Genomic DNA, 13,804 nt, shown 5'->3' with positions numbered 1-13,804 from the left:
ATGATCACCTTCAGCAGAGGTATCTCTGCACGTCGACGGAGTGAAATCATCACATCAGCGTAAGCGTGAACAGCGAGGGTCCTTTCAGGCAGTGTCCAACTCTGAAGCTGGAACGCAACCTTCCGAAGCAGCGGCTCCAGAGGTATGACAAACAAAGACATCCAGAGCGGGTTCCCCTGTAATACATCCCGATGGATGGGAATCGAGGGCGACAGTTGCCTATTCACAGCTACTGAAGCTGCAATGCCCGTGAACATATTAGATAACACTCTATAAACCTCAACAGTAAAACCGATCACCTTCAAAACCCGAATCAGAAAGTCGTGATTTACGCGATCGAAAGCTCCATTAAAATCAAAAAAGGTAAAGGCACAGTGGGTAGACGTAACGGCAGTAACCGAAACCACATCACGGTATTCGGCTCACCTATAAGTGTAAGAATAGAGCGACAAGGGCGACAACTTTGATAATAGCCGACGACAGCCGCCAGCAAGGCAGACATCGTGCCATTTACCGACCTCGCCACTGTCTTATAATCAAAATTCAGTATCATGAAAGAACGAAAATTATCAACAGTATTACGACCAGGATGTTGAGCTAACAACAAAGTTTTCCTCACCTTGAATGGAGCGGACACAAGTGACCCCTTATCACCTCGTTTAACATGGACGTAAATATGATGCCCAAGAGGGGACAAAAACGCTCAAAAAATTCCTTGGGTAGCCCATCCATACTTTGCGATTTGTGAGAAAGAAAAGTAACAATAAAATTATGTGCGTCATCTGGGTGAAAGGTGGCCAAGAAATTCAGGCGTGAGTGGCGTATGTAGGGTCCCAACAGCCGGGTCGAAGCGAAAGTCGCTAGGTAGATCCACGTCGTAAATATCTACGCAGTACTGATGTAAGATGTGAAGTACGCAGCTTGCGCTGTCAGCTGAAGGCCGTCATCTGCTGTAAGAGAAATAATGTAAGAACGGCGACGCCGAGCTTGGTGTCGAAGCAGATGGTTTAACGAAGCCAATTGCTCCGTCACTAGTGATCGTAGTTTCGGTCGCCGCATAACCCTTCCATTTGCCGCTGCTTCAGTTGCAACAGCTTTGCTTGAATACATTGTACATCTGCAGTCTGCATGGGGGCGCGATCCCCACCCTCATCGCTTCAGTCCGGAACCGCGCGACTGCTACGGTCGCAAGTTCGAATCCTGCCTAGGGCATGGATGTGTGTGATGTCCTTAGGTGAGTTAGGTTTAAGTAGTTCTAAGTTCTGGGGGACTGATGACCTCAGATGTTAAGTCCCATAGTACTCAGAGCCATTTGAGGCTTTTTTAACCCACCGTCATACGAGTCGCGCAAGGTACAATACTACTGTAAAATGTATGAGTTCTCCGAAAATCCCTATCCCAAGACACAACAAGTGATCAATGTTTGACGAAGCTTTGGCTTAAGAAGGGCAGTCTACCATTCCAGAGTGGCAGAGTACCTCTCAGCGGCTCGAAGTCCACCCTCCCACACATTGTGTATCACATTATTGACAAAAGGGTCTGCTAAGTGAGCGACATTTAGCATTCACAGGGAACGGAATAGTTTCGCTTGTTGCCGATCAAGTTGAAGAGTAGTGGCGAAAGCACAGTGATCGTAAAAGCTAGCAGGGATAATGTCGACTGCAAGAGTGCTATCCCGCATTCAATCCGATAAATAGAATCGGTAAATCCTGCTACTAGAAGATGCAGTAAAATGCGTAAATTTAACGGGTATTTACACTCCCAAACATCTTTCAAGTGCATCGAGCTTATCAACTAGTTTAAATCTCGACAATAATTAAATTTGGAGAGTGATCAACAGGACGCAGAACACAGTTAAAATCACCATCCAACAACAGACCCTGAGAACTCCTTCGTAAAAGATAAATAATCTGTTCTTTATAAAAACGCGAACATTCCAGTGTGTGACCTGAACCAGACGGCGCATATAAGACAAGCAAGGCGAGGCGAGAAAGCTTCACGAACCTTTATCTCAAGCCGGCCGCGGTGTTCGAGCGGTTCTACGCGCTTCAGTCCGGAACCGCGCAAATGCTTCGGTCGCAGTTTCGAATCCTGCCTCGGGCATGGATGTGTGTGATGTCCTTAGGTTAGTTAGGTTTAAGTAGTTCTAAGTTCTAGGGGACTGATGACCTCAGATGTTGAGTCCCGTAGTGCTCAGAGCCATTTGAACCTCTATCTCAGCAATGGGAGTGCCTTCTCGAAAGAATAACGCAGTTCCCATCGAAAATCTTGGCGCCTCATTAAAAAGAGAGCGAATTCCAGGGAGAGGGAAACTGATACATAAAACTTCTTTCAGGAACGCTATATCTGTACAGGAGTCAAATATAAACAGACGCAGCGAAGCCAGGCGCAGCTCTGATACCACTCGTTTAACATTTAGTGTGACAAATGTACATGCCTGAGCCATCAGTCACAAGGAAGAACATGGAAAGGACAACAGAGCAGTATCACTATTCTACTAGTAGCCCAGCACAGTCCATCGCGGAGTCCGACGACGTATCCGAGAGTGTGGTGCCATTTGCTGCTACAACTGAATCTTTATCGTGGTCGTTTTGCGCCCGGCTGCACGTTCCTGCTGTACACGTTGTTTAATGCGACTGCGAAGCATAATAGCCTGTGCAGTCGGCGGCGTAGATGTATCTTGTACCTCTTCCATATCAGTCTGGGACTCCCCAGGGGTAGAGGACTGCCCAAAGAAGGGTCACTCTGCAAAGTATGCCGACTCCCTATTGGAGGACAGTCAGACTAAATCTCTGAAAGAGTGGGAGTCAACTCTGGAGTAATAGTTCCCATAACGGGAGCCGCAATAAGCGGAAATTCACGATTTCCATTGCCGAGAGCAGAGAGAGGAACAGGAGGGCACTGCTTTATTACCAGTTGGACTTGCGGTGAAGTCTGCGAAGGAGGCGACACTCGCTCACCCCTGCAGCAGGATGATCAGGTACTGCCTCAGCATCTCCCCCTCCCCCCTCCTTCCGATCGCTGTCACGCCACGGCTAGTAGGGGTGACAGACAAATACGTCTCAGAGGAAGGTAGGACAGGGAAGGCTCAACTAATTTATCACCATCCTGAGTGCGACGCCGCTTAAGGCCGGTTCCCACTACAGGCCGGTTCCCACTAGGGTCTGCGCCGCGGTTTGCACATGTCGAACCGCTTCCGCTGCCGCGTGCCTCGCTCCAGCTCCGCGCCGCCAATCACAGAACGCGCTGAGCCTGACGTCAGGTACGGAACCCTAGGCCACACGAACTTTTACCCAACCGCTTGTGCGGACGCGGCGGCAGCTACGAAATACGTATCATCCGATTTCAAGGAAACTATTCGGCAGAAAAATTTGAGTTTTGTGCATATTACAGCCTGCTATCTTCTGTCGATAAAGGACCGAATTTCTTTTCGTTATTCGTCGTAGTTACTTGCTGTATCGCATTTACGTAAACCATTACACGAAATTTTAATGAGTGTGCAGAGGTAAAAACGCATTGCGTGGACTTTGCGTACAGTTCATTTTAGGTAATATATTATTGCGTATGAAATTTAGTCACAGATCGAAATTGTTTCTACACCTGAGAGCAGAACGATAGCTATCACCCCTCTCGAGATACTGAATGATTTGTCGGCGGACGGGCTGTGTGGTGACCGCGCGCGGCTCGTTCGCGATGCGACCGATACTTCGTCCTGCTCGTTGTAGACCATGTGGTTTCGTGAATGGTTCAAGAAATCGAAACGTGGTTTTTTGCAAACGATAACTTGTAAAAAGTCATGTATTTCGTCGCATGATAAATATCCAAACTCTATTTATCTACCGAAATATGAAAGTAACTACAGTTTTATAGCCCGCCCGGTTGGCCGTGCAGACTAAGGCTTGTTTCACATCTACCCGGCAGCCGGCAGCCGACACCGGCTACCCGGTTGTGGGGGTGAAGAGCTTACGGGACGTTTCACACCTACCCGGCAGACGACGTGGCCGGCTGGACGACAGCCGACAGCCGGGCCGATGCCGTGGGATGCCATAGGCCCCCACTGTGTCGGCCCGGTGCCGGCTGTCGTGGGGAACACCCGGCGCGTGTAGTGGGGCAGGCAGCAGAGGGCTGCACATCTACTGTCGTCTGCCGATCAGTTGCGTTTTGCTTTGCTCTGGTGGTTCAGCCTGTTCTGAAGATTTCTAGTGTGCCATGGCGGAAATCGACATTCTGATAACATTAGTGCAGGATCGACCAGTTTTATGGGACAAGACTTTCAGTAGTTATAAGGACAGAATACAAACCAGGAATGCATGAATCGAAGTCTGCAAAGAATTGAACGAAGTTTTTTGAACGGATGTGTGACAGGGATAGAGACAACTATGGTAAGTACATATCTTTATTTTTTATGTTAAATTCACAACATTTTTTTATAATCAGTGGTACATTAAATTTTAGATAATTGCCATTTCAAAGATCCTTAATCCACAACATTTTTTTACAATCTGTGGCACATTAAATTTTAGCTAATTGCCATGACACAGATCCTTCAGGTGTCATAAAATAGTCCGTCATGATTTTTGGTACATTATTGACAGAAATTCCCCCACGTGCACGTTCACTTCTTGTTATACTTTCAAGTCCAGTTATGGACAGAGTATCCTCGGAGTTGCAGCCTTCGTTTTTAAGAACAAAATTGTGCAAAACAACACATGCCGTAACAATGTCAAGAACAAAATCGGGTTTTAAATTTATAGCTCTGTGGAAAATCCTCCATTAATTAGTCAGTATCCCAAATGAACACTCTACGTACCCCCGGGCTCTTGACAGGCGATAATTGAAGACTCTTTTAGCAACTGTTAATTGGTGTCCAGGGAACGGTCGTAGACGATGTTGATGCAGTCCAAACGCTTCATCACCAACAAAAAAATAAGGTACCTTTGGAGTTACTGTACTAGGAAGGCATCTGTCTTCTGAATTACCAGCTTCATTTGCATCAGTGATTTCCACAAAGAACATTCTTTAAATATAGTAGAATCACTCTCTTTGCCTTAACTGCCGCTATGTGCGTAGATAAAATTATACTCTGAGTCTGCCACAGCCATCAGCACTACTGATGAATATCCTTTGTAATACATTGAGTTAGATGGATGGACGATACGAACATGCTTTCCGTCTACAACCCCCATGCAGTGAGGAAAATTTGCTCTTTGCTCAAATTTTGCAGCAATGTTTCCGAAGTCTTCTTTGGTGGGTAGAGGCATATATTCACAACGTAGACACAAAATACCTTGACACACACATCTGACTATTTTACTGATAGTGGAAATGCCAACTCTGTAACTATAATGAAGATCTGTGAACGTACAGCCACTGGCCAGATATCTGAAAAGAAAGTTTCAGTATTGTAGAATGTCTGTGTAGCTTTCTGGAAAAGTAAACGGAATATAGCATGTGCTGCAACGTAAGCAATAAAATGAACTACCGTACATTAGGCCCAATCCACGCACAGTGATCTAAAATCGGAAAGTATTCCTGCATGAACATCACGGATTTTGATTAAATTTTGTATGAACATTGACACATATCCCCAATGACCAATGGCAATGTTTAACGTTAACCAATTAAATACCTCTGGAAATATTTGACCCTATCGTGCACCTTTCAACAGTCCGCCCCTAGTTTTCGACAACGTTGAGGTATATCTCTGGCAATATATTTGTGAAAGAAACAAATCTACGACATATTGTACAACGTTTTGGCCTTCTTACGTGAAATAACAAAAAAAATTGCATGACCAATTTTAATAAAGGCGATTTGAAAAGAAGACTGACGAAAAAATAGTCGCTTGAAAGAAGTGTGAGTTCAGGCTTTTCATATGTCGAGAAGAAATTGCACGATGAACCTTAAACTTCCTGTGTAATAACTTATCAACATACGGTTTTACAGTGCAAAATTTCATTCTCCTACTGCTTTCCAACACTTTTTATATGGTGGGCGACACTGGTTTTCTAAAACGTTACTTTCTAGACCACTAGACACTTTAATTTTTCCGGATTTCATGATGCTTTTATATCAGACAGGTTGAAAACCAATAAACTTCTTTTTGTAAGGATAGTAGTGTGATGTACCTCTTCAGCTAGCATTTTTGTTTCAGGAAAATTGGTTATGAAGAAATGGGCGAATATTCGCGATTCTTTCCAAAGAAGCGAGAGGATGTATGAGTCATCTCTATTATCTGTGAGTGAGAGGAAACCACCCAGAAAGTACATATACAACCAACAGCTTCAAGTTTTGAAGGAAACAACAGAAGCACGTCAGACTGCCGACAGTTTATCGCTGACTGAAAATGCGACCACGGAAAGACCAGTTTCTGATGACACTTTTTCCTTCACTGACAATACTCAGGATCCAGAAACTGATTGTAATGAGACATTCACAGAGGAAGCACGTAATTCTGACTTTACCGAAATCAAGCAGTAACAAGAAGAAGAGGAAGCTTGACCCTGTAGAGGTAGAGGAGGAGGAGGATATTAGTGTTTAACGTCCCGTCGACAACGAGGTCATTAGAGACGGAGCGCAAGCTCGGGTGAGGGAAGGATGGGGAAGGAAATCGGCCGTGCCCTTTCAAAGGCACCATCTCGGCATTTGCCTGAAGCGATTTAGGGAAATCACGGAAAACCTAAATCAGGATGGCCGGAGACGGGAGTAGAGGTAGAGCTGATCAATGCACTGCACAGAAAATCCAATCGCCATATGTCTTTTTTCAGCGGAATAGTTCCAACGCTGGAAACATTTGACGACGATGAGGTAGTAAAGTTTCAGTTAAGAGTTATGCAGATTGTTTCTGAAATTAAACAGCGTAAAAAGTCGTGGGATAAAACTAATACTGCCGCTCATCCTAGTACATCACATGAATACACATGTTTACACCTTTATGAGGTACAACCAATTGCAAATGCAGAAGTCAATAGGCAGCGACCCACAACCGACACACAGTGTTGCCAACAAGCAGTGGAGCAATTTTCATGGACGTGCTCCAGATCCTCTACGCCATCACAAACCTCTGAAAATTCATGTGCTGGGTAGTTCAATTTTTAAGCTATGTTTCAATTTTTTAATATGATTACAAAAATGTACATCCTTCAGAATAATAAACTTTTTAAAAATTTAACTATTGTTTATCCCACTAACCTGGTTGTAAATTGCCATCATTTGTTTAGGCTGGATACATTCTCGGAAGGACGTGTTGCGGCGCTGAATAGAACTCTTCATTCGATCATGTAGATCGTCAAAAGTTCGTAAACTCATCCGAAAATAATTAAAAAACTTATCTTCATCTCCCCTTAATTCCTCAAAAAGAACAAAGAATGCACCCACTTCTTCTCTTCTCACATTGAGTGGATGAACCCAACGCAACATTTGTGGTGTCACCGCCAGACACCACACTTGCTAGGTGGTAGCTTTTAAATCGGCCGCGGTCCGCTAGTATACGTCGGACCCGCGTGTCGCCACTTTCAGTAATTGCAGACCGAGCGCGACCACACGGCAGGTCTATAGAGACGTACTGGCACTCGCCCCAGTTGTACAGCCGACGTTGCTAGGAAAGGTTCACTGAGAATTACGCTCTCATTTGCCGAGACGATAGTTAGCATAGCCTTCAGCAAAGTCAATTGCTACGACCTAGCAAGGCGCCATTTATCCTTTGCTATGTATCTAATGAAGCATGTACAGTAACAAGACCAATGTTCACCAATTGTGGATTAAAGTTAAGTATTCCAGCAGCTACGTACTTTTCTTTATAGCATTCATTACGTATCCTGTTTCAGACCTCACGCCAGCCTGCGTGAGCTTAACGCGTGCCTTTCGGCTACATCTGAGTGTCGTGGCTGTCTTGCTACGCCACTACAACATTCTTCTTCTTCTTCTCTTCAAACATCTGTACAAGACAAGCCACGCTAATAACTGGTCGGGCTCCATTTGTCGTCTGAAAGCAACTGCTGGCGGAAGGACGGCGCGGCACGGCATGCCGTGCTGCTGTCGGGTGAGTGTCAAGAGGCGCGTCTCTTGTGTCGGCCCGGCAAGAATGCCAGATTGTCGGCTGCCGGGTAGATGTGAAGTAAGGCTAGCGCACGGCTTTCCGGGCGGGAAGGAGCGCCGGTCCCCGGCCCGAGTCTGCCAGGCGGATTTGTGTCGAGGTCCGGTGAGCCGGCCAGTCTGTTGATGGTTTTTAGGCGTTTTCCATCTGCCTTGGCGAATGCGGGCTTGTTCCCCTTATTCCGCCTTAGCTGCACTACGTCGGTGATTGCTGCACAAACAAGTTCTCCACGTATGCTTACACCACCATTACTTTACCACGCAAACATAGCAGTTACACTCGTCAGGTGTGGGACGTTCCTTGGGGGGTCCACCGGGGGCTGAACCGCACAACAACCCTGGGTTTGGTGTGGGGCGGCAGAGGGCTGAAGTGGACTGCGGTAGTCGTCGTGGGGTTGTGGACCACTGCGGCTGCGGCGGGGACGGAGCCTCTCCGTCGTTTCTAGGACCCCGGTTAACATAACTACAGTTTTTCAGAATGAATAGATGAATTTTTTAAACGGCGTTTAATAACGTGTGGAATGAGAATTACAGTGACATGGAACACGTTAATATTTACAATATTCTATATAGACTTACAACAGTTAAATTGAAACTAACTTGCTGGTATGTCATAAGATGTAATTTGCTAAGTGTGTTCAGCTATTGATTATTTCCTTTGGTAAGTAACAAACGTTTTTTTCTTCCTCCAGTGTACTTTATTTGTTAAAGACGCGTTTCGCCTTTTACTTTAAGGCATCTTCGGTGGGATCTAGAATGATTCAGTTTTGTTTTGACATGTGATACTTGCAGATTCTAAAACAGTTCACATCTTTTTTTACGTGAATAACTGATTACTTATAGTTAATAGAGTTTTTGGCGGACATCTGCGTTTTCCCTCACCTGGTCACATGCTGGAGGCTGAACTAAAACTTGTTATGGAACATAAGCACATTTTCATGTTCGCTTTTTTTTCTTATGTCACTGGCTGTAGGCATTTTACCGACAACTCTTATTTAAAGTCGTAACTACAGTATGTTCACCTCATGGCCCTTCCTGTTCGGTTTGTTTATGCACATGTTGCCAACCGAAAGAATTATATGCTGAAAACTAATGTTGGTTTACTTCTGTTCTCCTTACATCTGGGGGTGTGGCTAGCCAGTGATAGTTATAGAAAGTTGAAAGTGAATGCAGTAGTTGTCAGACAGTGGTTGAAAGGTTTGATTTCAGTCTTGGTTTAAATGTCTTGTGGAGGAGTTCATGTAAGAGTAAATTCACTGCTTACATTAATAGATAAAATAGTAGAATAACATTTCAACAGACGATTACTATCAGAATACTAGCACCTGACCCCTTTGTCCTCGCTCTTACAAGAACTCCTCCATAAGATATGCAAATCAAAACTCGAATCAGTTGAACACGAAAACTTTCAACTATGCTGTGGCATATATTACATTTACATTCAATTTCTTCAGATCAGCCTAACTACACGCACATATAAACGGATATAAAGGAAACAGAATGAACGGACTTTAGTTTTCAACATATGCTTCATTAGGTTGGCAACGTGCACATAAACAAACCAAATAAGAAGAGACATAAATTGAACACACAGTAGTTACGACTTTAAATCAGTTTTTAGTAAAATATTCGCAGCTAGTGACAGAAGAATAATTGTGCTCCACACCAATTAGCGCAAAGAACATAAAAATTCCAGAATGAGATTTTCACTCTGCAGCGGAGTGTGCGCTGATATGAAACTTCCAGACAGATTAAAACTGTGTGCCGGACCGAGACTTGAACGCGTGATCTTGCCTTTCGCGGGTCCCGAATACGAGTCCCGGTCCGGCACACGGTTTTCATCTGTCAGGAAGTTTCATATCAGCACACACGCCGCTGCAGAGTGAAAATCTCATTCTGGAAACATCTCCGCTATATCCTTTCTTCCAGGGGTGCTAGTTCTGCAAAATTCGCAGAAGAGCTGCTGTGAAGTTCGAAAAATAGGAGACGAGGTACTGGCAGAATTGAACCTGTGAAGGCGGGTGAGTCGTGCTTGGGTAGCGTGTAGAACAAACAAAATATGTCACAGGAAGAAAATGGCGTTTGTTATTTACAAAACGAAATTCTGCAGGTGATGGCCACGTAAGCAAATTTCTTATTTATTATTTCGTTTTGCCTTAAGATATTTTGTTTATCTGAAACGTTTAGAATACTTTATAATTACATGTAATAACACTTTATTGCCAATTACTCTTTCCAGCATCGCTAAAACAGTCTTTACAGTCAGATGTATAGTCTTTGATAAGTCGATTTCTTTTACCGAAAGATTTTACATCCCTGATCGAATCTTTGTGTCAAACACCTTGGCATAAAGCAGCAAATATAATATTATGTGAATCATTTTCAATATCCATAAAGTCTCACTCATCATAGTCTTGCAAGTAGTTATGAAGGACCAGTCATAATAATTGGTTTCACAGTTACCACTTTAGGCGTTATAATCCAATTGCCGATTCTATATTTGGTCGCCAAAATACCGTATTTATTTTTTGTTTAACCTGCTTTCCCCGACAAAAACGGCAATTAAAAATAGTTTCATACGACGTTCGTACATCCTTTAATATGCCTGAGAATGATCACATGATATCTGAAGTCAACGGAAAAGCCTCCACTGCACAAAAATCGTATGCCAACATATGTGAAACTGCATTACGATACATTTGCAACTGATGACTTCTACACAGTTTGAGAACTGCCAGTGCATTCGAAAGTCATGGATAACACGTCACCAGTCATTGGTTGTTGTTTCATGAAGAAATACATGTCTTATTGAAAATCCTACAAATGGTAGAGTGGCCATAACACTAATTAAACTTCATCATCTTCTGACAGTCACCGTAAGAAAACTGCATTCAAGTTGTAACTTTTCCCTAACATAAGGCTGTTTGCAGAGACTAATAGAGGTGTATACACAAATACATCGCAAATATATGTGCTAGATGCTACATTAAACAAATATTCTGGCAACAAATACGCAACTAACCTACCTAATGAAAAGTGATATTATTTGCCGTTGGGCTGCATTAATAAGAAATACAATTCTTCTGTGTGTTGATACAGTGTTCCACAGTAGTCTATCCTCTGCAGGCTTCTTCATCTCTACATAACTACTGCATCCTACATCCATTCTAATCTGCTTACCGTTGGTAAGCCTTGGTCTCACTCTACCATTTAGCCTCCATTACTAAACGGACGATTCTACGACGCCTCATAATATGTCCTGTCAACTAACACCTCTTGTAGTCAAGTTGTGCCGTAATTTCTCTTCCTCCTCTATTTAATTCCGTACCTCTTCTTTAGTTACACGATCCTCGTATCTAATCTTCAGCATTCTTATTTATCACCACGTTTTGAAAGCGTCCATTATCTTCTTGACAGAACTGTTCATCGTCCACGTTTCACTTACATACAAGGCTACACTCCACACAAATACCTTTGTAAAATAGTACCCAACCATTAGAATTTATATTCGATGTGAACAAATTTTCTTTTTCAGAACGCTTTTCTTGCTATTGACAGTCTTCATTTTATACCCTCTCTACTTCTGCCTTCTCAATTACTGCTTAGAAATGCAGTTTGCTTTCTGTACAAGTTGTAGATAATCTTGTGTCCCTGTGTTTTATCGATAACATCTCCAGAGCTTCCAAGAATGTTTTGCAGTTAAGATTGTCAAAACCTTTCTCTAAACATGCAAATGCTATAAACAGAGTTTTGCAGTTCTTCAATCTGTGTACTTAACTAAGTGGTAGGATCAGTATTGCCTTGCGTGTTCAGACATTTCACAGGAATCTAACATTGTGCTTATGTTAAAATGGTTCAAATGGCTCTGAGCACTGTGGGACGTAACAGCTATGGTCATCAGTCCCCTAGAACTTAGAACTACTTAAACCTAACTAACCTAAGGACACCACACAACACCCAGTCATCACGAGGCAGAGAAGCGCTTATGTTAGTTTGTGTAACCCATCCCCCTCTCCTCTCTACATATTCCTTACACTTTCTAGCCTTCTCTTACTTGCTTAGTTCTGGCTTTCCAAATGAGTTCTTGACAGTTGCTTCTCCTTTGAGCAAAGTTTTCTTTTTTCTTTCTCATTTTCATTCTCCTATGTTTTCCAAGTGCAAAATCAAGTTGCGATTTTGGACTCTCTGTCAACGTCATGTTTAGACATTTCTATGTATTTCCCATGGCCTACTTTCTTTGCTGCATTTTTATATTTTCCCCTCTTTTCAGGTAAATTTAATATATCACGTTGTATCCAACGATTTCTACTGTACCTTCTTCCCGTTCACATACTCCGCTGCATTCACCATTTCCTCTCTCAAAGATAGCCATTCGTATTCTAGAGGATTCTTTCCTCTGTTTCAGTCAGTCGTTGCATTACTTTAACTCTAAGATTATCGAAAAACTATTGGTCTTGACTCATTCAAGTTCCATCTCCTTAATTTGCTACCGTTTACTGTCTCTTTAGTTGTAAACTGCAGCTCGTAACCAATAAATTATTGTCGGTTTGCGTCTGTACCGAGAAATGTCTTACAATTTAAAATCTGGTTTCGAAAACTCTGTTTCAAATATGTATTATTCTTTCATGATTCTTAAGCAAGGTGCTGGCGATGATTACATTATGCTCTGTGCGAAATTCTATCAGGTGGCTTCCACTTTCATCCCTTCCCCCAAGTATTTGTGTTCTTACTGTTTTCCTGTACCTGCTACCGTATCACATTTTAAATTTTTGTCCCGCTTATTTATCTGAATAATCTCTTTTATCGTACATTGTTTCAATGCGTTAGGAGATAGTGAACAATCATGAACGGTAGTCATGAAATCAGTTCATGGTGAAATGAGGAAACATGAATAATGAAATATGTGAAAGAGTACATTGTACAGAAAATGAAAAATTGGTATGTCTTCAACTAACTTTGTCTTTCCTTCATGTAGGTGTAAGATATAGTTAATCAGACGCACCGGGCGTTTCAGTGGGTCCCGCCCCGTACCTCAGTGGCTTTCCGTCATTGGCTACCGCTAGCGTCTGCCGCTTCCAGATGGGAACGCCAATTCCGCGAGCCGCCGCGTCAAAGCGGAAAACGCTTGCCGCACGCCGCGCTGTCGCGCTGTACTGGGAACCGGCCTGATATGAAGCGCGCGCGCCGCCGTCCACGCATTAGCAGGAACGGCTCAGGCTTTGTTTGCAACGGCGGAAAATCACCGGCAGTGAACGTGGGAAATGTCGGATGACCGCCAGAAAAGAGGGAAGATGTAGCCCCAAGTTGAGATGTCCACTTTCGTTACACAGAAAACAAATCCACCTGTCAGCACAATAGTCACAAACTTGCAAATGAGACGGAATGTTCTTTTTACTTTGCATTTTCACCGAACGCATGCCGCTATAACATTGTACGTTGTGTTGACTTAACCATCTTTCACAGTGAAGTCTTCTCACGTCACCACATCGCACCAAAACTTCCTTAAGATAAATATCCTGTACCTCCGGAGGGCCGGCCAGAGTGGCCGAGCGATTCTAGGCGCTTCAGTTTGGAACCGCGCGACCGCTACGGTCGCGGGTTCGAATCCTGCCTCGGGCATGCATGTGTCTGATGTCCTTAGGTTAGTTAGGTTTAAGTAGTTCTAAGTTCTAGGGGACTGATGACCTCAGATGTTAAGTCCCATAGTGCT

Source organism: Schistocerca piceifrons, chromosome X, assembly GCF_021461385.2.
Source record: "Schistocerca piceifrons isolate TAMUIC-IGC-003096 chromosome X, iqSchPice1.1, whole genome shotgun sequence".
NCBI classification, from domain to species: domain Eukaryota; kingdom Metazoa; phylum Arthropoda; class Insecta; order Orthoptera; family Acrididae; genus Schistocerca; species Schistocerca piceifrons.
This window is presented reverse-complemented; position numbering follows the sequence as displayed.